The sequence below is a fragment of the Nycticebus coucang genome, chromosome 4, assembly GCF_027406575.1.
Source record: "Nycticebus coucang isolate mNycCou1 chromosome 4, mNycCou1.pri, whole genome shotgun sequence".
Classification (NCBI taxonomy): Eukaryota; Metazoa; Chordata; class Mammalia; order Primates; family Lorisidae; genus Nycticebus; species Nycticebus coucang.
In genome coordinates this window covers 11,492,799-11,515,118 of record NC_069783.1, presented here as the reverse complement: position 1 = coordinate 11,515,118, position 22,320 = coordinate 11,492,799, and positions in this window count along the sequence as shown.

Here is a 22,320-nt window from a genome sequence, read left to right as displayed (position 1 = left end):
CCTTTGTACGTGTTTCGGAAAATGTGCTGCTAATTGACTGAGTAAACTGGCTGTATTCTTTAAATTCTATGAAATTCTAATGTCGAGGGGTAATAATTTGATCCAGATATGCCAAGATTTTCTCTTCTTTGGTGGTATTCCGAATTTGAAATCCAAACCAAAATATTAGATACAGTAAAAAATGAAGCTTCCAAAAATGGAATAGCCTCTCGGAAATCACATTTGAAGGCAAGTTATGGTTACACTAAATATCAGAAGTGATATCAGGACAATTAATTCCTGCAACACTGAGAGTTTTTCTTTCTTTCTTTCTTTCTCTTTTTTTTTGTAGAGACAGACTCTCACTGTACCACCCTTGGTAGAGTGCCATGACGTCACAGGATTCACAGCAACCTCCAGCTCTTGGGCTTTCATGATTCTCCTGCCTCAGCCTCCCAAGCAGTTTCTTTTCTTCCCTTTTTTTTTTTAATGATGAACCAAAGCACAGATCGTGTGAAGATTCACTCACTCACACTCACTTTATCCATAAAGAACCTTTTATGAGTTAGGCTCTATCTCAGGGGATATAGCAGAGAACAGACATGACAGAATCTTCAGACTTCACAAACTCATATGCTGATGGCAGGAGGAGATCGTCAGCAACATCAAATAAAGTGTCGCAGTACGTGGGGTAGTGATCAGTGCTACAGGGAAAGCGGGAAGGAGGGAGGGAGTACAGGGAGTACCGGAAGGGAAGGTGTGGGAGGTACGAAGGACAGATGCTCATACGCAGGAGGGGCGTCCCAGGCTCAAGGAAGGGCCGGTGCAAAGGATATGAGACAGGAATATGCCTGATATAACCAACAACCAAACCAAACCAAACAAAAAACAAACAAACAGGGTTTTTGGAAAGATTTCAACAAAGAAAAGAATGCCAGCAGAGGAAGCCAGAGATCATTGCAGTAGCTTCTTTCTTTTCTTGCCTTTTTCCTCTTTTCTCTCTCTCTCCCGCTCTCCCTCCCTCTCCATCTCCTCGTTCTCAAAACCAAAACAGGGAGGCTTTGACTTCAGGTTCTGCATCAGCCTCAACTCCTACAAAAAAGAAAAAAATACATATATATATATGTGCGTGTGGTTTTCCTCTACTACTGAAAAGTACTCTGTGGAAAGTACATAAAGTATCCAGGTTATTCATCAAGCTTCAGGACTTGGTAACAGGGAAAACTGTCATCTCCAAACTTTTAAGGATTGATTAATATCAAAATAATTTCCACCTCGCAGCAGAAATACTACCTATCTACAGGCTCTGACAACCAAGATTGATTGCACACGCCAAGTTAATCATAACAAATGATAATGTTGAGGCACCTACAATTAATTACTACCTCAGTGAGATTCCTTTCTTTGCTAGAAATAGCCCCTGAACGTATCAGGTCATCATCCATCTTTCAGTTTCTTCTACTAGATTCATTATTTTATTGTTCTGTTAGCTCCCTTCAGAATCTGCCATATGGCATACACAGACAATGTCTTTCTTTCTTTTTGAAATAGTCTCACTCTGTCACCTTCAGTAGAGTGCCGGGAAGTCAGCTCACAGCAGTCTCAAATTCTATGCTTAGGTGATCCTCCTGCCCCAGCCTCCCGAGTAGCTGGAACTTTAGGCACCTGCCCCGTGCCTGGCTACTTTTTTCTGTTTCTACCAGAGACAGGGTCTCACTCTTGCTCAGGCTGATCTCAGACTCCTGAGCTCAAGCAATCCACCTGTCTCAGCCTTCCAGATTGCTAGGATTATAGGCATGAGCCACTGTACCTGGCCAATGTGTTTTTTTCTTCAGTTGTTAATATTATGATATGCAAGAAATAAACAAATAAAGGAAATGGTAAGCGCTAGTCCAATAGGGCTTGTTCTCTCCTGGATAAAAGTTGATATTTAGAAATGATTTCTAAGTTTATGATCGATCTCTTTCCCACATTTTATCTTCTTCTTCTCTTTTTTTGAGATAGAGTCTCACTATGTTCCCCTTGGTAGAGTGCTATGGCATCACAGCTCACAGCAACCTCCAGCTCTTGGGCTTAAGTGATTCTCTTGCCTCAGTCTCCCAAGCAGCTGGAACTACAGGTGCCTGCCACAACGCCTGGATATTTTTCGTTGCAGTTGTCATTGTTGTTTAGCTGGCCCTGGGCTGGGTTTGAACCCTCCACCCTCGGTGTGTGTGGCTGACACCCCAACCACTCTGCTACAGGTGCCGAGGTACATTTTATCTTCTTGTTCTTCCTCCAATATGGGGAGGATAAATAGAGTATTTGATCACTATTATTATCCAAACCATGAGAAAGCATAGTCAAAGTGTTCAAAAAGCTTCTCGGGCCTCCTCCCCCACCCCCAACACCATCAAACTGGCTATTGTTGTAATGTCCTTGGTGTCAGAGCCCACCTTGATCTCATTAATTATTTTAAACTCAGGAAAGAGTTCTGTGCCAGCTACTTAAGTCAAAATGAATGTGCATTGAATTAACCTTGAAGGGACATCCTCTTCTCATTACCGAGTCTTCTATATTCATACACTTTCCTCAGCACCTAGCGGCGGTGTCTCCATCCTGGGGAGACTTCGCTGGAAAACAATGAGTCCTCCATGCTCTGAGCTGCTGCTGTACTTTGTACGTGTACCTATATATCACGCTTCGTCATGACTAGACTGCCACAAATATTTAATGAGAAAGGTGTTAATAAGAGTCAGCCATGATCTTTGGATGTTTACTAGAAGACACCAAAGTCTAGAAAAAAAATGATAGCGTACGATACTCCCTGTAAGAGTTCCAGAGGTGGGAAAGAAGAAAACGCAATTGAAGTGGCCAATAGAAAGTTGGAAAAAAATCACTTCTGCTCAAGTAGATTTCTGTCTGACCTTCCAGGGCCATGTGAGCTAAAGGAGGTTCCTAAGTGAGAAAAAAATGTGGCAAGTGCATAGAGAGGGAGAAATGAATTTGGTTAGCATTTGGAAGCTGGGCAGATTCTGGTTGTAAACTTGAGGAGATAATAATGGAGGAAGGAGCAGTTTAGACACATGGTGAAGAGAAAGATATTGATATACAGAGAGGCGGGGTGCTGGAGGATGGGTTGTAGGCAGGAGGATGTTAGGAGCAAAAAAGGAAATGGTGAGAGTGAGAGAGAGACAATGTAGCAGAAGTGAAGTTGAACCTGTGGTTTCCAACATTGTCTAGCCATGTTCCTCCTGACCAAGGAGACTTACCTTTTAAAGTTAAAGAAGATAACTGGGGCGGCCTACTGATACTGTGGACAGACCAAGGAGCAACCAGCCTTCTGGGGTCTGATGGAATCAAATTCCTTTGAAAGACAGCCCACAAGAAGGGGAGAGGGGCTGAAGGGGGGCTCTGCAGCAGAACCCCCACCCCGCTACCTACTGTGTCCCTGAGCAACTTCTCTGAGTCTGTTTCCCTATTACGTGTGTAACTATTTATTTTCCTAAATTCTGATAATCGTAACAATCCAGCAGACTAAGAATCGTTAGTGCCACTTGTACAGATGAATTAAAGAGATGTTGGGGCACACAGTAACCAGAGGGCCCACCCTTGAAGCCTCTCTTCGCCTTTGTGTGTATTGACATAAACAGTAGCAAGTTCCTGAGCAGTGTTGCACCTTGCCTAGAGAGAATCCAAACTTGACCGCTACCCCCGCTGAGTCCCAGTCCCTTTCTGGACTTTTTCCTGGTTCTGTCAAAGACCTAGAATACACAGATACTCAACACTTAGTCAATAGTTTTCATTGATAGGAAACAAATATCTAACCATAAAATAAATAGAAGGATGTTCATGGTTATGATTTTATAACTAATATTAGAATGTTTGATGTTTGTGAGGTTTATAAAAACTTCCACAGGTGACATTAGATGAGAACATCAGACCTCGGAAGTTAGAAACTACTCAGTCCAGTTCTTCCGCCGCCTCCTCCATAGGTTTCTGATGAGCTTAACATACTTGATCATTGCAGTTGGTAGCACAACGTCGGTAACGAAGTTCATGCTCCTCCAATGTTGTCACATTCATGGGTAGCGACGGCCTTGCTACCATTCTATTTTCTCTTCCTCATAGACTGGTGGAGTCTCCAGGGCACAACTTGTATAGAGAAGGGAAACTGAGGCTCAGCGGGGATAAATGGCTTAGTTTAACAGACCTGCAACAAGAATTCAGCTTTTTTACTTTTTAAAACCTCCTGGTGCATGGTCTTTCCTTTGCCATCATGCCTCAGCATATCTGTATTAGTAAATTCTTCCAGTTGGGAAAAAGGTTGGCAGAAAGGAGTGTTTATGAGATGAATCATTTAGATGGACAGATTGGAAAAATGTTGTTCCTTTTGTATGTTACGTTCTTGCCAGAAATCAAATCAGTAGAATGTTTGAAGAGTCTCCAGTTAGATAAATATGGTGGTTTCAAATAACCACGTTTGGAACTGTACAAATATATTTATATTTGTAAAAAAAAATGATATGATTCAGACACGAGGCTGAACTCACTGAGCTTGACTCACTACCAGATTTCTCTCATCAGAACTAAAGACATTGAAGAATGGAATTGGAATGTTGCTAACATAAAGAAATGATACCCAAGCTGAGGGATATCCGAATTGCCCTGATTTGATTAATTCACACTGTATGCCTGCATCAAACATCACATGTACCCTATAAATACATGCAATTATTAAATACCATAATCATTAAAAATAATTTAAAAAATGACAATGAGGTATAAGTATCATAACACTCTATTACAAAGCATGAATTATTCCAGGAAAAGTTTTCCATTGAAGTCACCTTTTCAAAATCTTGGGTATTAATTAAGAATATAAATATACAATTCAAACTCCAGTAGCTCAAGGAATAAATTTAAATGTTGACACTACAATCGACTGGTGATACCCTCTCAGTACAGGCAAAGTTTTATCTGCTCGGAGGCAAGCCTTCCTTTTGTGCTTCTCTACCACTGACACCAGTCTCCACAAGAGAAATGAGATCCCACTGGCCGTATTCTAGCTTAATGAGATAAAAATCCTGGTGATCTGTTCAGGAAAGTAAAACTAAGATAAACTAGTCTCTCCTACTAATAAATATTTAACAGATGTGGTCCAAATCCCTCTGCCAGTTGGAAGAAGGAAAAAAATTCGATTTCACTGCTTGGATAGAATTACTGGCCACATCTCCCCAAGCAAAGACAGTGACATTGGCTCCCTCCCTAGGAGAATTTTGTTCCTATCTTGGCACTGGGATCTGCTTTTCTTTAACAGATTGCAACAATACAGTATACCCTTCACTTGACCCAGTTTATTCATTCAAAAGATACCTGGAGCCAAAACCATGTACGAGAACTAGAACCAGAAGAGGCAGGCCCACGCTGTGTTTATACACCCACCAAAAGATGGTGGTGAATCACAGAGATTCCAGACACCACGGAATGCACCTGTCTGTGTGTCAACGGTAGACCAGATTGATCTGGCCACCCTCACTTGACCTAGCTCGTTCACTCAGGAGTTAGAAGAACTTGCCCCAGATCCCAGTAACCACTTTTGGAACAACATCACAGACAGTCGTCACTGTTCCAAGTATGATGCCCCTCTGACGCCTAAACAGATCGTGTGCCAAGAATTTTCCTAAACATCACCACTGAGTCTCCTTCCAATAACAACTCTGCACCACGCAGCTGTGACAAAACATGAGCTGGGTGTTTTGACCATGTTCCCTGAGTTGGCCATCTGGAGCCAGGGCTGTTTTGGTCTAAACATGAATCCAGAGCTTGGATAGGCAGCAAACCACACTGTATTCATTTACTGCATTCGTTCTTTCTCCTTCTCTAACACCATTACTGAAATATTTTTTCCTCAAACACTAACCTGATCATATTACATATTATTCTTCTGCTTCAAAGCTATCACTCTCTCCTTATTATTAACAACAACAGAAGCCCTGCATTCTGATCCCACTTGACTGTGCCTTTTTTTATCTCCAAATCTTCTCCCTATGTAACTGGTCCTTGGTTACGAAGCACGTCCTGCATGTACCACGCTTTCACTACACTTTTTCATTTGCCCAAAGCCCCCCAGAATTGTTTTCAAGTATCATTCTCCTCCAACACAAAGCACTCATCAAGATCTGTGTCAAGTACAACAGCACCTGGGAAGCATTTTGTTGACGACTCCAGACTTCTAACCCCCTCTGTCTCTAAACACACAGCACATATATTTTGTCCCAATCATGTGTAGCCTCTATTGTCTTCTGCCTGGCATCTCCCTACTAGTTAATTTATATTTTTAATTCATGAGTACATATCTATCTCACCAATAATTGAGACCAGAGCCCATGTCTTATTTTAGTAGAGAGGGTGTTAGCTAAGGGAATGTGGCTGGGGACCTGATATAGTATCTAGTATGAGGACAGGTGGAACCGTCAAACTTCCCCTTCCTTCTTCACTGTGTGTCTGGCTCAAAGCCGTGTGACCTACCAAAGAGGACAGAAAAACTTGTCAGGTCGGGAAGAACTTATTGAGAGTACACACACAATTTTACTCTTCTGCTTACGTGCAAAGTGTGAACGATCTGACTACATCTTAGAGTGCCTGGACCAGTGACCTGCCATACAACCAGAGCTTGTTGGTTTGATTCCAGTAAGTCTGTTGGAAGACAAGACCCAGATAGGAATAAGCTATTGAGTAAGCAGATAATGTCCCTTTATGGAATCTACCTTTTTAAGGAAAAGGTTGAATCAAGCACTGACCTATAGTTAGTGTGTGGATATGTGGATATAATCATTTTACAAAAATTTTTTATAAATAATTTTATTATAATGTAAACATTAATGACTATGTGATGGCCATTTTTTAAAATGTATTAGATCAACATTTTTTGAGCTCTACACTAAACATGAAGACACGTAGAGTGGTGATACTGTCCCTGCTATGGAGGAGTTTCCAGTAAACATCTCAGAGAGATCAGGTAGGCTTACTGAGATCGAGGCACAGCTGGTTGTCAGAGATGTCTGCCATGGGCTCCAGCGAAGCTCCTCTGATTTCCTATCACTATCACGGCCTCTTCCCATGCCTTTTGCTGCTTCAACAGCCCACCTGCTGGATGTGACCACTCTCTGGGTTTCTGAAATCTTGTCTGGATGGCTGTTGAGTTTAGAATCAAGATAGCATGTGAGGAAATGTGCTTTGTTTCCTATGAGTTGGAGGAGACAAGGGGAGCCCCTTTCTGAGTTGGGCAGAATCACTGGGCCTACAGCAGCTTCCCAGGGAGAGTGGGGAAGCTCCTGGTCCCTCTGACATACCTCCTTGGCAGGGTCTCACAGTTTCCCTGGGTCATGGGCTGGTTGATTTACCTCCTTTTTCCATCTTGCTAAGCAAAAATCCTTTCTACCTCTGCAAAGCCAGGAGAAATGTGAGGACAAAGGCAATATTAGTACTTGAGAACATTTTCCCATTTAGACCTTGAGGGTTTATTACATCTACACAAGAAGAACACAAAACTTACATCTGATGTTATCCTGCTCAGCTCAGAGTTCTTTGTAGCTTCTTTCCCACCCACACAGAAACTGGAGAATCCCAAAGAAAATGACTTTGACTTTATGACAACTCAGACACTTGGTGCGGATTTTCTTTTCCCTCCATTCTTAACCCTCTTGTTTTGAGCTTAGATGTCTTTAAGGATCTTTATGACTTTTGTTATAAAGGTAAATATAAATAATATAAATTGTTATACCCCTTCCAAGGGACATTTGATAGAGTGAACAACATAATTTTATATATATATTTTTTTTTATTCTTGAAACTACCTGCAAACCACCCAAATTTCCCCATCTTAATCCTTTCCCAGAATGTCCTCACCACCATGCACAGGCAGGACCCAAAGCCTCCCAGCTGAATTCTGCCCACTAGTTTCCTTTGCTCAAGAGGAGAGTTTTTGTAGATAAACACACAGAAGAATAATGAAGTACATCAGACTAACAGATTTACTGGAACATTTATTCTTTTTTTTAAATTAAATCATACCTGTGTACATTAATGCAATCATGGGTACAATGTGCTGGTTTTATATACAATTTGAAATATTTTCATCAAACCGGTTAACATAGCCTTCATGGCATTTCCTTAGTTATTGTGTTAAGACATTTATATTCTACATTTAGTAAGTTTCACATGTATCCTTGTAAGAGTGGTCCCACCAATTACCCTGCCTCCACCCAACCTCCCCCCTCCCCTCCCTTTCCCCTTTCCCCATACCCTTGGTCTATAATTGGGTTATAGCTTTCATATGAAAGCTATAAAATAGTTTCATAGTAGGGGTGTGTCCATTGGATACTTTTTCTTCCATTCCTGAGATACTTTGCTAAGAAGAACATATTCCAGGTCCATCCACGTAAACATGAAAGAGGTAAAGTCTCCATCTTTCTTTAAGTCTGCATAATATTCCATGGTGTACATATACCACAATTTATTAATCCATTCATGGGTCGATGGGCAGTTGGGCTTCTTCCATGACTTAGCAATTATGAATTGGGCTGCAATAAACATTCTGGTACAAATATCTTCGTTGAAATGTGATTTTTGGTCTTCTGGGTATATACCTAGTAGAGGAATTGTAGTATTGAATGGCAGGTCTATTTTTATATCTCCAAGTCTTCTCCAAACATCTTTCCAAAAGGAACGTATTAGTTTGCATTCCCACCAGCACTGGAGAAGTGTTTCCTTTTCTCCACATCCACGCCAACATCTCTGGTTTGGGGATTTTGTGATATGGGCTAATCTTACTGGAGTTAGATGGTATCTCAAAGTAGTTTTGATTTGCATTTCTCTGATGATTAAGGATGATGAGCATTTTTTCATATGTCTGTAGGCCATGCGCCTCTCTTATTCAGAGAAGTTTCTCTTCAAGTCCCTTGCACACCCTGAGATGGGATCATGTGTCCTTTTCTTACTAATATGTTTGAGTTCTCTGTGGATTCTGGTTATTAAACCTTTGTAGGAGACATAACCTGCAAATATCCTCTCTCAGTCTGAGGGCTGTCTGCTTGCTTTACTTGTTGTGTTCTTGGCTGTGCAGAAGCTTTTTAGTTTGACCAACTCCCAGAAGTGCATTTTTCATGCTGTTTCAACTGCCTGGAGGGTTCTCCTCATAAGGCACCTATGACTCAAAGGGGTAGGGCGCTGGTACATATGCTGGAGGTGGCAGGTTCAAGCCCAGCCCTGGCCAAAAATCACAAAAAAAAATTCAGAGTGGCGCCTGTGGCTCAAAGGAGTAGTAGGGCACTGGCTCCATATGCTGCAAGTGGCAGGTTCAAGCCAAGCCCCGGGCAAAAACTGCAAAAAAAAAGAAAATCGCCCAGGCTGATTTCTTCAAGAGTTTTTCCTGCACTTTATTCTAGTATTTTTATAGTTTCATGTCTTGAGTTTAAATCTTTAATCCAGTGAGAGTCTATCTTAGTTAATGGTAAAAGATGTGGGTCCAGTTTCAGTGTTCTACAGGTTGCCAGACAGTTCACCCAGCACCATTTGTTAAATAGGGAATCTGTTCCCCAGTGAATGTTTTTAATTGTCTTGCCAAAGATCAAATAACAGTAAGTAGCTGGGTTCATCTCTTGGTTCTCTATTCTGTTCCAGACATCTACCTCTCTGTTTTTTGTGCCAGTACCATGCTTTTTTGATCACATCGATTTATAGTACAGTATCAGGTCTGGTAGCGTGATTCCCCCTGCTTTGTTTTTATTTCTGAGTAATGTCTTGGCTAGTCGAGGTTTTTTTCTGATTTCATATAAAATGAAGTATTATTTTTTTGAGATCATTGAAGTATGACAGTGGAGAAATTGCATTAAAATTGTATATTGCTTTGGGTAGTATGGACATTTAACAATGTTGATTCTTCCTAGCCATGAGCATGGTATGTTTTTCCTTTTTTTAACATCTTCAGCTATTTCTTTTCTTAGAGTTTCATAGTTCTGTTTATAGAGATCTTTCACGTCCTTTGTTAGATAAACTCCCAAATATTTCATCTTCTTTGGCACTACTGTGCACAGAATAGAGTCCTTGACTGTTTTTTCAGCTTGACTATTGTTGGTATATATAAAGGCTACTGATTTATGAGTGTTGATTTTGTAACCTTAGATGCTGCTGTATTCCTTGATCACTTCTAAGAGTTTTGTAGTAGAATCCCTGGTGTTTTCCAGATATACAATCATATCATCTGCAAAGAGTGAAAGTTTATCTCTTCTGACCCTATGTGGATACCCTTGATCACCTTTTCTTCCCTAATTGCAACGGCTAAAACTTACATTACAATGTTAAAGAGCAGTGGAGACAATGGGCAACCTTGCCTGGTTCCTTATCTGAGTGGAAATGATTTCAATTGAACTCCATTCAATACGATATTGGCTGTGGGTTTGCTGTAGATGACCTCTATCAGTTTAAGAAATGTCCTTCTATATCGATTTTCTTAAGTGTTCTTATCATAAAGAGATGCTGGATATTATCAAAAGCTTTTTCTGCATCAATTGAGAGAATCATATGGTCTTTGTTTTTTAATTTGTTTATGTGCTGAATTATGTTTATAGATTTATGTATATCAAACCAGCCTTGAGACTCTGGGATAAAACCTATTTATTCGGTCATGGTGTATAATTTGTTTGATGTGTTGCTGGATTCTGTTTGTTAGGATTTTGCTGAATATTTTTGCATCAATATTCATTAGTGATATTGGTCTATAATTTTCTTTTCTTGTTGGGTCTTTTCCTGGTTTGGGGATCAAGGGGATGTTTGCTTCATAGAATATGTTGGGTAAACTTCCGTCTTTTTCCATATTTTGGAACAGGTTGAGTAATATAGGTACTAGTTCCTCTTTAAAGGTTTGGTAGAATTCTGACGTGAAGCCATCTGGTCCTGGGCCTTTTTTTTAGGGAGATTTTTTTTATAGTCGATGCTATTTCAGAAATTGATATAGGCCTGTTAAACATTTCCACTTGATTCTGGCTAAGTCTTGGAAGGTGGCGTGCTTCTAAGTATTGGTCAATTTCCTTCAGATTTTCATATTTCTGAGAATAAAGTTTCCTATAATATTCATTAAGGATTTTTTGAATTTCTGAGGAGTCTGTTGTTATTTAGTCTTTGTCATTTCTGTTTGATCAAATTAGAGGTTTTACTCTTTTTTCCTGGTTAGGTTAGCCAAAGGTTTAAGTATTTTATTGACCTTTTCAAAAAACCAACTTTTTGATTTATTGATCTGTTGCATAATTCTTAAGTTTTCAATTTCATGTAATTCTGCTCTAATTTTGGTTATTTCTTTTCTTCTACTGGGTTTGGGGTTGGAATGTTCTTCCTTTTCCAGTTGCTTGTGATGTCCCATTAAGTTGTTAACTACCTCTCTTTCCATTCTCTAGAGGAAGGATTGCAGTGCTATAAATTTCCCTCTTAGGGCTGCCTTTGTGGTATCCCAGAGGTTCTAATAATTCGTGTTTTCATTATCATTTTGTTCCAAGAATTTGATAATTTCCTTCTTAATCTTGTCTATGAACCAGCTATCATTCAGCATAAGGTTATTTAGCTTCCATGTTTTTCTATGAGTATGCAAATTCCTGTTGTTATAAGTTCAACTTTTATTCCATGGTGGTCCGAGAAGATGCAAGGAATAATTTCCATTCTTTTAAAATTGCAGAGTTTAGACTTGTGACCTAAGATGTGATCGAGGAGTATGTTCTGTGGGCTGATGAGAAGAATGTGTATACAGTTTTGCTAGGATGAAATGTTCTGTAGATGTCTGTTAAATCCAAATGTTGAATGGTTAAGGTTTAAATCTAAAAACTCTTTGCTTAGCTTCTTATTGGAGGATCTATCCAACACTGCCAAAGGAGTGTTAAAATCTCTGACTATTTTGGAGCTGGAGGAAATCAAGTTGCTAATGTCTGTTAGAGTCTCTCTTATAAATTGAGGCACACACTTTTTGGGTACATAAATATTTATAATTGAAATCTAATCATATGAAGTATTACCCTTAACAAATATGAAGTGACCATTGTTATGCTTCCTTACTTTTGTTGGTTTAAAGCCTATTGTATCTTTGAATAAAATTGCAAGCCCTGCTTTTTTCTACTTTCCATTTGCCTGGAATGTAGATGATCATCCCTTCACCCTGAGTCTATATTTATCTTTTAAGGGAAGATGAGATTCTTGTATGCAGCAAATATCTGGCCTGAGTTTTTGTATCCAGTCAACCATCCTGTGCCTCTTTAGAGGAAAATTTAAGTCATTCAGATTAATTGAAAATATTGATAAGCCTGGTAGAATTTTGGATATCGATTTTTTCGAAAGACAAGTGGACATTTTTAATCCTTTCACCACTGTGGAAGTTGGAATGTGTTCAAAAGTTTCTGAGGGAATTTACTTTTGTGGTAGAGGATTTAGCTGGTCATTATGGAGGATAGGTCTGAGAATATCCTGGAGAGCTGTTTTAGTTACAGCAAATTTCTTCAACATGTGAATGTCATTATAGTATTTAATTTCTCCATCATAAATGAAACTCAGTTTAGTGGGATACAGGATCCTGGGTTGAAAGTTATTTTGTTTTAGGAGATTAAAAGTCAATGACCACCCCCTTCTAGCCTGAAAGGTTTCAGCAGAGAGATCTGCAGTCATTCTTATATTCTTCCCTTTGTAGGTTTTGGTTTTCTTATGTCTGGCTGCTTTCAGAATTTTATCCTTCATATAAACTTTAGTGAAGTTAATTATGATGTGCCTGGGGGATGTCTTATTCAGGTTGATTCATGCTGGGGTTCTGAAACTGAATTTCAGAATCTCTTGGCATGTCTGGAAAGTTATCTTTCATAATCCTATGAAGAAAAGCCTCTGTGCCTTGCAACAGAGATTCCTATGAGGAATTCCTATGAGGTGAATGTTAGTTTTCTTCAAATAATCCCAGAACTTTCTGAGAGAATAATCTGTTTTTGCTGTATATTTCTCTTCCTCTTTGAGAGTTTGGGAGCGTTCAAAAGCTTTGTCTTCAATGTCAGAAATCCTTTCTTCTGCTTGGTCCATTCTGTTACTAAGGGATTCTCCTGTATTTTTCAGATCTTTGAGGGCTGCAAATTCTTGTCTCAATGTGTCAGAATCTATGGTGTTTTTATCTTTTAATCCATTGAATTCTTGAGACAACTTTTGAAATGCTCCTTGAATTTCTAATTCCAACCTTACCTCTATTCTATTAATCTTATTTGCAATCCAAATTTTGAATTTGATTTCTGACATCCTAGCCATCTGTTTATGGGATCTTCAGTTGTGTCCACCATATCATTCCTTGGTGGGGTTGATCTACTCTGGTTATTCATGTTACCAGAGTTTCTCCACTGATTCTGCCCCATGATTATTTTACACTTTTCAGCTAGATGAGCAGATAAAGAGAAGTTGGGTTAGGGGCTCCTGGAGTAGTGATTAACCAGCCTTTTGCCCAAAAGCTGTGACTGGTGTCTGTATCTTTTTTCCCTAGAGCTTTGCCAAGGACCTGAACAATGTTACGGCCTGAGAAAGTTGGAACCTGCTTGGTGTGGTGGGGCTAAGTTGATCTGTCTTGTTTTTAGCTGGTCTCTGTCCTACCCTACTGAATCAGTTACTCTGGGTTGAAGTCTCAGCTGTGGAGAAATACCAGAAATTAATTCACACTACCCCCCACAGGCAACAATTGCAAAAGATAAATGAAACCTTCCCACAACCACACACCCAGGGTACCACTTTGGATAGTCCTTTGGCAATTGGACCAGTTCAAGAGATCCAAATCAATTGTCTCAGTCAGTACCAGTCTCAGGTGGGAGAGTTCAAAAGGTCTCTGGCAACTAGGTAGCAGGGATCTGCTGGCAGCTCAAGTATGACTTGCTCTGGTACTCTGTGAAGTCGGAAGGACCCACCCAGCAAATAAATTAGTCTGGGAAGGTGGATGCCTCCTTCCCCACCTTGCACCTCTGGCCCACCCTGTCATTGGTAACCCCACAGGGCTGTGAACCAGTTCCGTCTAACAAGCAGATGCTCCAGGGATTTGCACCTGCCTGAGTCACAGGGAGATCTATGTCTCCTCAGCCAGGCTGTTGATCTCTGCCACTATCCAGCAGACGGAGGTGAGGCCTAACAACCTCGGGTGCTTAATGGAGGCTAGGGCAGTTCACTCAGTTCCAGCCCCGCCCCTGATTGATGTTTCTGGTAGAACATAACAAGTTTGCGGAATCTGTTTCTGTCCTGCCTATATTCCCCTGTGGATCAGATGTTGTTTGAGTTCACAAAAACTGTGACTCAGCCCTGGTCTGTGCTGCTGCCCAGTCTCAGCTGCCGTCTGTGTTGGCATGGGTGTCATTAGGGCTCACACTCAGCTATCAGTTTCAGCCTCTGCCTGCCTGCCTTTGTCTCAGCTATGATCCCCTGAGGGCAGGGTGCATTTTAGGCCTCTGGGTCAGCCTTTCCCTGACAGTCTACTGTCTCTGCATGTGTATTCTAGTCCCCGCATTCTGCCCAGGCTGGTACCACTTCAGGCATACCCTTTACTCATGGGGCCTGCGTTTCTATCCTAGATCTGCTCCACCAGTGGCTACCACCAGAGAAGATGCCCGGCTTCCTCTGATTGTCCAGAGAAAGGGAGTGTCTCTCCAGAATATCCCCAGGGGTATGAGTCCTATTCTTCCCGCCACTGCAGCTGCTGCTCTGTGCCTCGGGGCACCGCCTCTTCTGTATGGTTCCCTCTCAGTTGACTGTCTTCTCCTTACTTCCATGCCACAGAATTAGCATAGACCAGCAATAGCCCATGCCCTGTCCACACCTCTCGAGAAAATGCCCAAGAATCTGGACTCCATGGGGGACAGGCTTCCAGACCTCAGGGTGAGAGTGGAGGGGAGTTCCGAATTGCAGGTAGAGAATATATACAGTTTTATGCCTGGCAGGAGAGTGCTATGGCACATCCTTAAGTCCTCTCTAGGGAAGGAGTTCCAGTTTTTAGAGGGTCTCTCCTGTGGGATAAAATGGGAGGACATTTGAACTCTGCTTGCTTGTTTGTATGGAGTATTCTGCTAGCCGTTCTCATGGGTAAGGGGACTCCCTTCTGCTTGGCAATGGATTTTATACCTTTTGTTTGTATCCTTGGGGTCACAGATCACCTCAGCAGGATTGATGTGCATTCTTCAACCTTCTCTCTTGGCTCAGCTCCAAACCATTGGTTTACTTGCTAAACTTTTGTCCTTTAACTCTCCTTCTGGACAGGAGCCTCTGTGGAAAGCTAGCTTCAGTTAGCCATCTTGCCTCTGCCCCTTGGAACATTTATTGTTTTCTTTGATAGACCAAGCATTGTAACTATTTCTTGACAAATGTAGTAGAAGTTATCCCATAAAAGTCTTTCCTCTTATCCTTAAAGATACTTCTAGACAACATTTTCAAGCCTTCCAGGCAGTCACACATGACCACATGTGACTTGAAATGAAAATGTAGGTAAAAATGTCATATGTCTCCCAGAAGACTGCCACACAAACATCTCCTATAAGCAGTCCTTAGTCTCCCTCCTTATCTGCAGGCTAGGACAAAGGACTCTGTTAATAATGGCTTGAATTTCAATGATGGAAATGGGAATGGGAAAAATAAGGGATTTTGAGAAATATTTAGGTTAAAGTATCCTCAACTAAAATGAATGAAAACCTACTAAATCCAGAATACAAATGTCTACATACAATAACTAAGAAAATGCCATGAAGGCTACGTTGAACAGTTTGATGAGAATATTTCAGATTGTATATGAAACCAGCACATGGTACCCCTTGATTGCACAAATGTACACTGCTATGATTTAACAATAAAATAAATAAATAAATAAAAAGAAAGAAATTGACCAGTTTAATAGAATGTAAAACACAAGAGATGTATATCTAATTTGTGTACACTATGGTGATTATAGTTAATGCCCTATTGTATTTTAAAATTTGGTTGGGAGATAGATTTAAGTGTTATTACCACCAATAAAATAAAGCAAAAAAAAATATATGTGAGGTAATGGATATGTAATTAGCATGATTGCAGTGATCATTTTGCAATGTTTACATAGACCAAAACTTCAAGTTGTGTACCTGAAATATGGACACTTCAGGTATACCCCAACAAAGCTGAAAAAGAACAAAAAGCAAAAGAGAGGGTTAAATAAAATAAAATTCCTTGGGAGCTGACTTGAGGTACAGGATAAAGGTGACTGCGTTTCTAAAGTATGAGACAAAGGTAGAGAAAGAAGTTAGTCCAAACTGTAACCAGACAGAAGTAACTCTGTTTGTAAAGTAAAGAGTTTCAGGTACTAGTTGGACATGTAAACAGGTAAATCTAGTAATAAATATACATACAGACAGACCTCAGAAACATCATGGGTTCACTTCCAGAACATCACTGTAAAGCGATTATCATAATAAAGTGAGTTACACAAATGATCTTCTTGGTTTTGATTTCCCAGTGCAAATACGAGTCATGCTTATGCTACACTGTAGTACGTTAAATGTGCAAGAGCATTATGTATAAAAACAATGTATATACCCCACTAAAAGAGTGTTTTATTGCTAAAAAGGATGACCAATGTGTAGGCTTCTGTGAGTAATTATCTTTTTCTGAGAAGAGGGTCTTGTCTCACTGATGGCTCCTGTCTGATCAGAGGGGTGGTTACTGAAGGTAGGGGTGACTGTGGGAATTTCTCAAAATAGAAAAATGACATTTGCTACATCACTTGATTCTTCATACAAAATTTCTATATAGCATGCGGTTCTTTCTTATATTATAGCCTTTTACCCACAATTGGAGATAATCCTCTCTAATCTTGCCACTGCTTTGTCAACTAAATTTGTGTAATATTTTAAATATCTTGTCACTTCAATAATGTTCACAGTGTCTTTGCCAGAGGTAGGTTCCATCTCAAGAAACCACTTTCTTTGCTCATCCATAAGAAGCAATTCTTCATCTGTTCAAGTTTTATCATGAGATGGCAGCAATTTACATACATCTTTAGCCTCTACTTTTAATTTTAGTTCTGTTGCCATTTCTAACACATTTGCAGTTACCTCCTTCACTGAAGTCTTGAAGCCCTCAAAGTCATCAATGAGGGTTGGAATCAACTTCTTCCACAAATGTTGCTATTTTAGCCTCCTTTCTTGAGTTACGAATGTTCTTTATGGTATCTAGAATGGTAAATCCTTTCCAAAGGTTTTTAAATGACTTTGCCTAGATCCATCACTGGAATCACTATCTATAGCAACTATAGTATTACAAAATGTATTTCTTGAATAAGAAGACTTGGAAGTCAAAATTACTCCTTTATCTATCGCTGCAGAATGGATGGTGTGATAGCAGGCATGAAAACAATATTGATTTCTTTGCATATCCTCATCAGAGCTGTTGGGTGATCAAGTGCATTTTCAATAAGCAGTAATATTTTAAAAGAAAACTTTTTTTTTTTCTGAGCAGTAGGTCTCAACAGTGGGTTTAAAATATTAAGTAAATCAGGTTATAAACAGATGTGCTGCCACCAGGTTTTGTTGTTCCATTTACAGAGTACACACAGAATAGATTTGACATGATTCTGAAGGGACCTGGATTTTCTGGGTAGTAAATCATCATTGGCTTCAGTTTAACATCACCAGCTGCATTAGCCCCTAACAAGAGAGTCAGCCTGTCTTTTGAAGCATTGCAGCCAAGTACTGACTTTTCCTCTCTAGCTATGAAAGTTCCTAAATGGGATCTTCACCCAATAGAAGGCTGTTTCATCTACCTAGAAAGTCTGTTGTTTAGTGTAGCCACCACCATCAGTGATTTTAACTAGATCTTCTGAATAACTTGCTACAGCTTTCACATCAGTACTTGCTGCTTCACCTTCCACTTCCATGTCATGGAAAGGGCTTTAAAGGTTAACCTTAGAACTAACCTCTTTAGCTTTAATCTTTTCTTCCGCAGATCTCTCCCTCCTGTCAGCCTTTATGGAATTGGACAGTTAGCACTTTGCTCTGAATTAGACTTTCCTTTAAGGGAATGTGGTGGCTAGTTTGATCCTCTATCCACACCACTAAAACTTTCTTCACATCAACAATAGGTTGTCTTGGTTTCTTATCATTCATGAGTTCATTGGAGAAGTATTTTTAGTTTTCTTCAAGATGTTTTTCCCCTGTAATCACAACTTGGCTGTCTGTTTGGTACAAGAGGCCCAGCTTTCAGCTTGCCTCAGCTTTTGACATGGCTTCCCCATTGAGCTTAATCAATTCTGGCTTTTAATTTAAAGTGAGAGATATGTGACTGTTTCACTGGGACACTTAGAGACCATTGAAGAGTTGTTAATTAGTCCAGTTTAAATATTATTGTATCTCAGAAAATAGAGAGGCCTGAAAAGAGAGAGATGGGGAACAGATAGTGGACTAGTCAAAACACACAAAGATTTATTAAGTTCTCTGTCTTACATGGGAAAGGTTTATGGTACCCACAAACAATTAAAATGCTAACATCAAAGATCACAGAATACAGAATACCATAACAGATATAATAATAATGGAAACAATTGAAATATTAGGAGAATTACAAAAATGTAACACAGTGCCATGAACTGAGTACATGCATTTGGAAAAATGGTGCCAACAAGCTTGCTCTGCATCAGGTCACTCAAAGCTTCACTTTGTAAAGAATGCAGTATCTGCAGTGTGCTATAAATGGAAATGAATGGGCAATGAAAGGAGGTGTGCTTTTACAGAATAAGATTCGTGAGTCAGAAATGTAGGAATATGATCTACACGGGGTTCTAGGTTTCAGAATTATTACATAAATAGCCATGAGGTTGATGATATCATCCCATGAGATTGTGCTGAGCACTGGCTCTAGAGAGGACTTAAAAATAATCATAAATGGAGTCTCTTTTTAAATAAACTCCCTTTGTTATAGTGATTAGAAGAGGACTTTTAAATCCCTTTATCAAAAACAAGTATGACATTGTATACAAGGGAAAGAAAAATAACAAACATCAGTCATGATTATTACAAAATTTCATATAGCAGGAATACGTTCCAGAGAATTATTATATATAACCTGGTGACTGTAGTCAATAACAATATAGTGCATACTTCAGAACTACTGAGAGTATGTTTTATGTGGTCTCACTACAAAACAACCAGAAGTGTGAGAAGTAATCCATATGTTATTTAACTTGATTTTGCCATTTCATAATGTGTACCTATATTTCAAAACTTCCTGATGTATATCATAAAAATATATAATTTTAAGTACTAATTAAAATGATTGTTAATTTTTTAAAGTGAAATAGTGTTAGTTCATAAATAGTGTGATTACCAACTATAATCCTACAAGTTATTACAAGCTTCTTTTTTTGAAACAAATAACATTCTGTATCATTTCTTGGGGTTACAAATACCAATCATATTTGTTTTCATTCATACAATAGTAAAGTTTATTATTAACAAGCTAATTATTAAAATACCAATTCTAATAATTCTCTTGAAATATTAAATTTTCTTCAGATAATCTAAAAGCAAAAGAAGAAAACCTTTTGATATTATTTAGTGAGCAGGGGTCAAACCTAAAATATATCCTGCTAGACAGTAATGTAGGTAAAATACAGACAGGGTACCAGATACATATACACTCTTTATGCAATCTCATTAGAAGTAAAATTGATTTTTTTTTAAAGTGTACAAATCGAAGGTAAAATGGATGTGCATAGGATGTCTAGGTATATTTTACCAGTAATGATACCTTCAATTTATTTTCAGAAAGTAATACATACAGGTTTGACAATTGAGTTCATGAACTTGCCACCACGTGCTTACATAGGCAGCACTGTACAAACAACTTGGTAAGCTTTCATAACCTTGGTATGTCAGTTTTTCACAGTTATGTTAGAGTCAACATGTGGCAGCATCTTGCTGAATGTCACTCATTATTGTTATGTGTTTTTGTGTGTCATGGCAAGAATGCTGGAACTTGAATTAGATCAACAAATAAACATGAAATTATTATTAAACTTGGCAAGAGTGGAAGTAAAATCAAGTTTATGAAGATAATGCCATGAGAAAATAACAGTGCACAAATGGGTTAAACATTGAGGTTTAAACATGAAAAGAGGTCAGGGTCTCCAGTAAAGAGCAGAATGTAATATGTGAAACTTGGTAAACGGTCTGTGAAGCTAATGAATGATGCCCCATGAATATCCATGTATACAGCTATGATTTAATAAAAAAAAAAAAAGAGCAGAATGTGAAACATCACAAACATTCATCAATTGTGCATGAAAACTGTCAGCTGACTATGAGAAGCATAGTAGACCAAGGAAAACATCAATGGAGAAGCAAAAAAATTTTAACTAAAATCTTGACCAACAACTCATGGCTCTTGCATCAAAACAATATACCGGCTCACAGGGCACTGTCTGGGAGGGACTTTTTAGCCAGTAAACAAATAACTATATTGGAACATCCTCCCTACTCACCCGATCTGGCTCCCAGTAACTTTTTTCTTTACTTGAGGATAAAGGACATATTAAAAGGAAGACATTTTGATGACTTTCAGGACATTAAAGGTAATATGATGATAGTTCTGATGGCCATTTCAGAAATAGATTTCCAAAATTGCTTTGAAGGATGGACTAGGACCTGGTGTGGGTGCATAGGTGCCCAACAGGAGTAATTCACGTGATATTCAGCAATGACGTATGTAGCACTTTTTCTAGGATGAGTTCATGAACTTAATTGTCAGACTTGGTCAATAATATCTCTTTAAATGTGTATTTTTTTAGCACCCTCTATATTTATAATTACCCCAACTTAGACATAACTCATTTTTAATATATACACAAAATTTATTTTTATAAAATGTTAATATATATCTCGTTTTCCAGAAATGAAACATTATACAGTAGAAAACATATTACTTAGTTCTGTTTAACTATATACTAAGAGTTATTCCTTATTTGGGGATATCATATCTCTAATGGAAATGTTGGATATGATGTTTAAGTTACTGATAAAATATACCTACATCAATTTGAAATTTTAGAGATTTCAAATTCCTTTTGATAGACATAGAAACATTAAAAGCATGATGATAAGGAATGCACATGGGAGATTTTCTACCATGACTTTCTTTTGTACCTGAGTTTTCTAGAGCGTTCAATCTGAATATGATACTTCCCACAGGGGTTTCATCCAAGACGTCTCTGCAGCCTCCTATGTTACCATGTCTTTGTTCCAAGCCATTCCTTTATTACCCTCCATCAAAAAATATTGTCTTCAAGTCGTTTCAAATATTGGAAACTGAATTTGAGATAAGCAACATGTTGTTTGTGATAATTTATTACTTTATTCCATGCATATAATAAGGAATTATTTTAGCACTAAATATCAGATTTCCTCATTTTATCTTATTAGATGATTATAATTTATATTTATACATTATATCTACTGAAATTAAGTATATTTCCATTTTTCAAGTATCATAGACAAATCAGTCTGGTTAGTATTTATTTCCCGTAACATTGTTTTCAATGCAGTCATATATCTAATATTTTATTTCCTGTATTTCTTGATCACAGTGACTTCTCATTTTAATTCTTTTAAATTCAAATACTTGCATTGTTTCCACATAGACTCTTTTGCCTCCACTTTTTTACATATATTGCCAGGTTTTTTTCAAAATGTTATCTGGTCAAACTATACTTGTTTTGTCTTTCAATGACTACACTTATAAAATTATTTTTAGAAAGTCTATTTTCCAAACAAACATGAAGAGATATCATTCTCCTTCATGATGTGGATAATTTATAAAATTTGATATCTTTGGCAATTTTCAGGAGGCCTTACATACACATTTGAATCTTTACTTTTCAGATAGTCTTACATTGAACAAATCATTAATGACAACCCTAAGATGGACTATAAATAAAAATATAATCACAGTGGAATTGAGTTTTATTGGTCACTGTTCAAACAGATAATTTTATTCTGTTGGATTAAATTGCATCTTTCAAATATCATTTTCTGTAAAAGCTACATTTTTTTTTTTTTTTGCTTTCTTTTAGGCTGTGTGGGAGCCAGTATAAATACTATAAATACTGTAAGAACCGTATGATTTGGGGGATCCCTCTAATAAAAGGTCTTTTGTTTTTGAAGATCAGAGACATAATAGTAACCCTGATGCCATGGAGAACACACGTGTAAGATGACGAAGCTGGAAAATTACAATCTGAAATTACATTCTCTAGTCCCCTCTGTGTCTGTTACCCTCACTGTAATGGGAGCTGCACAT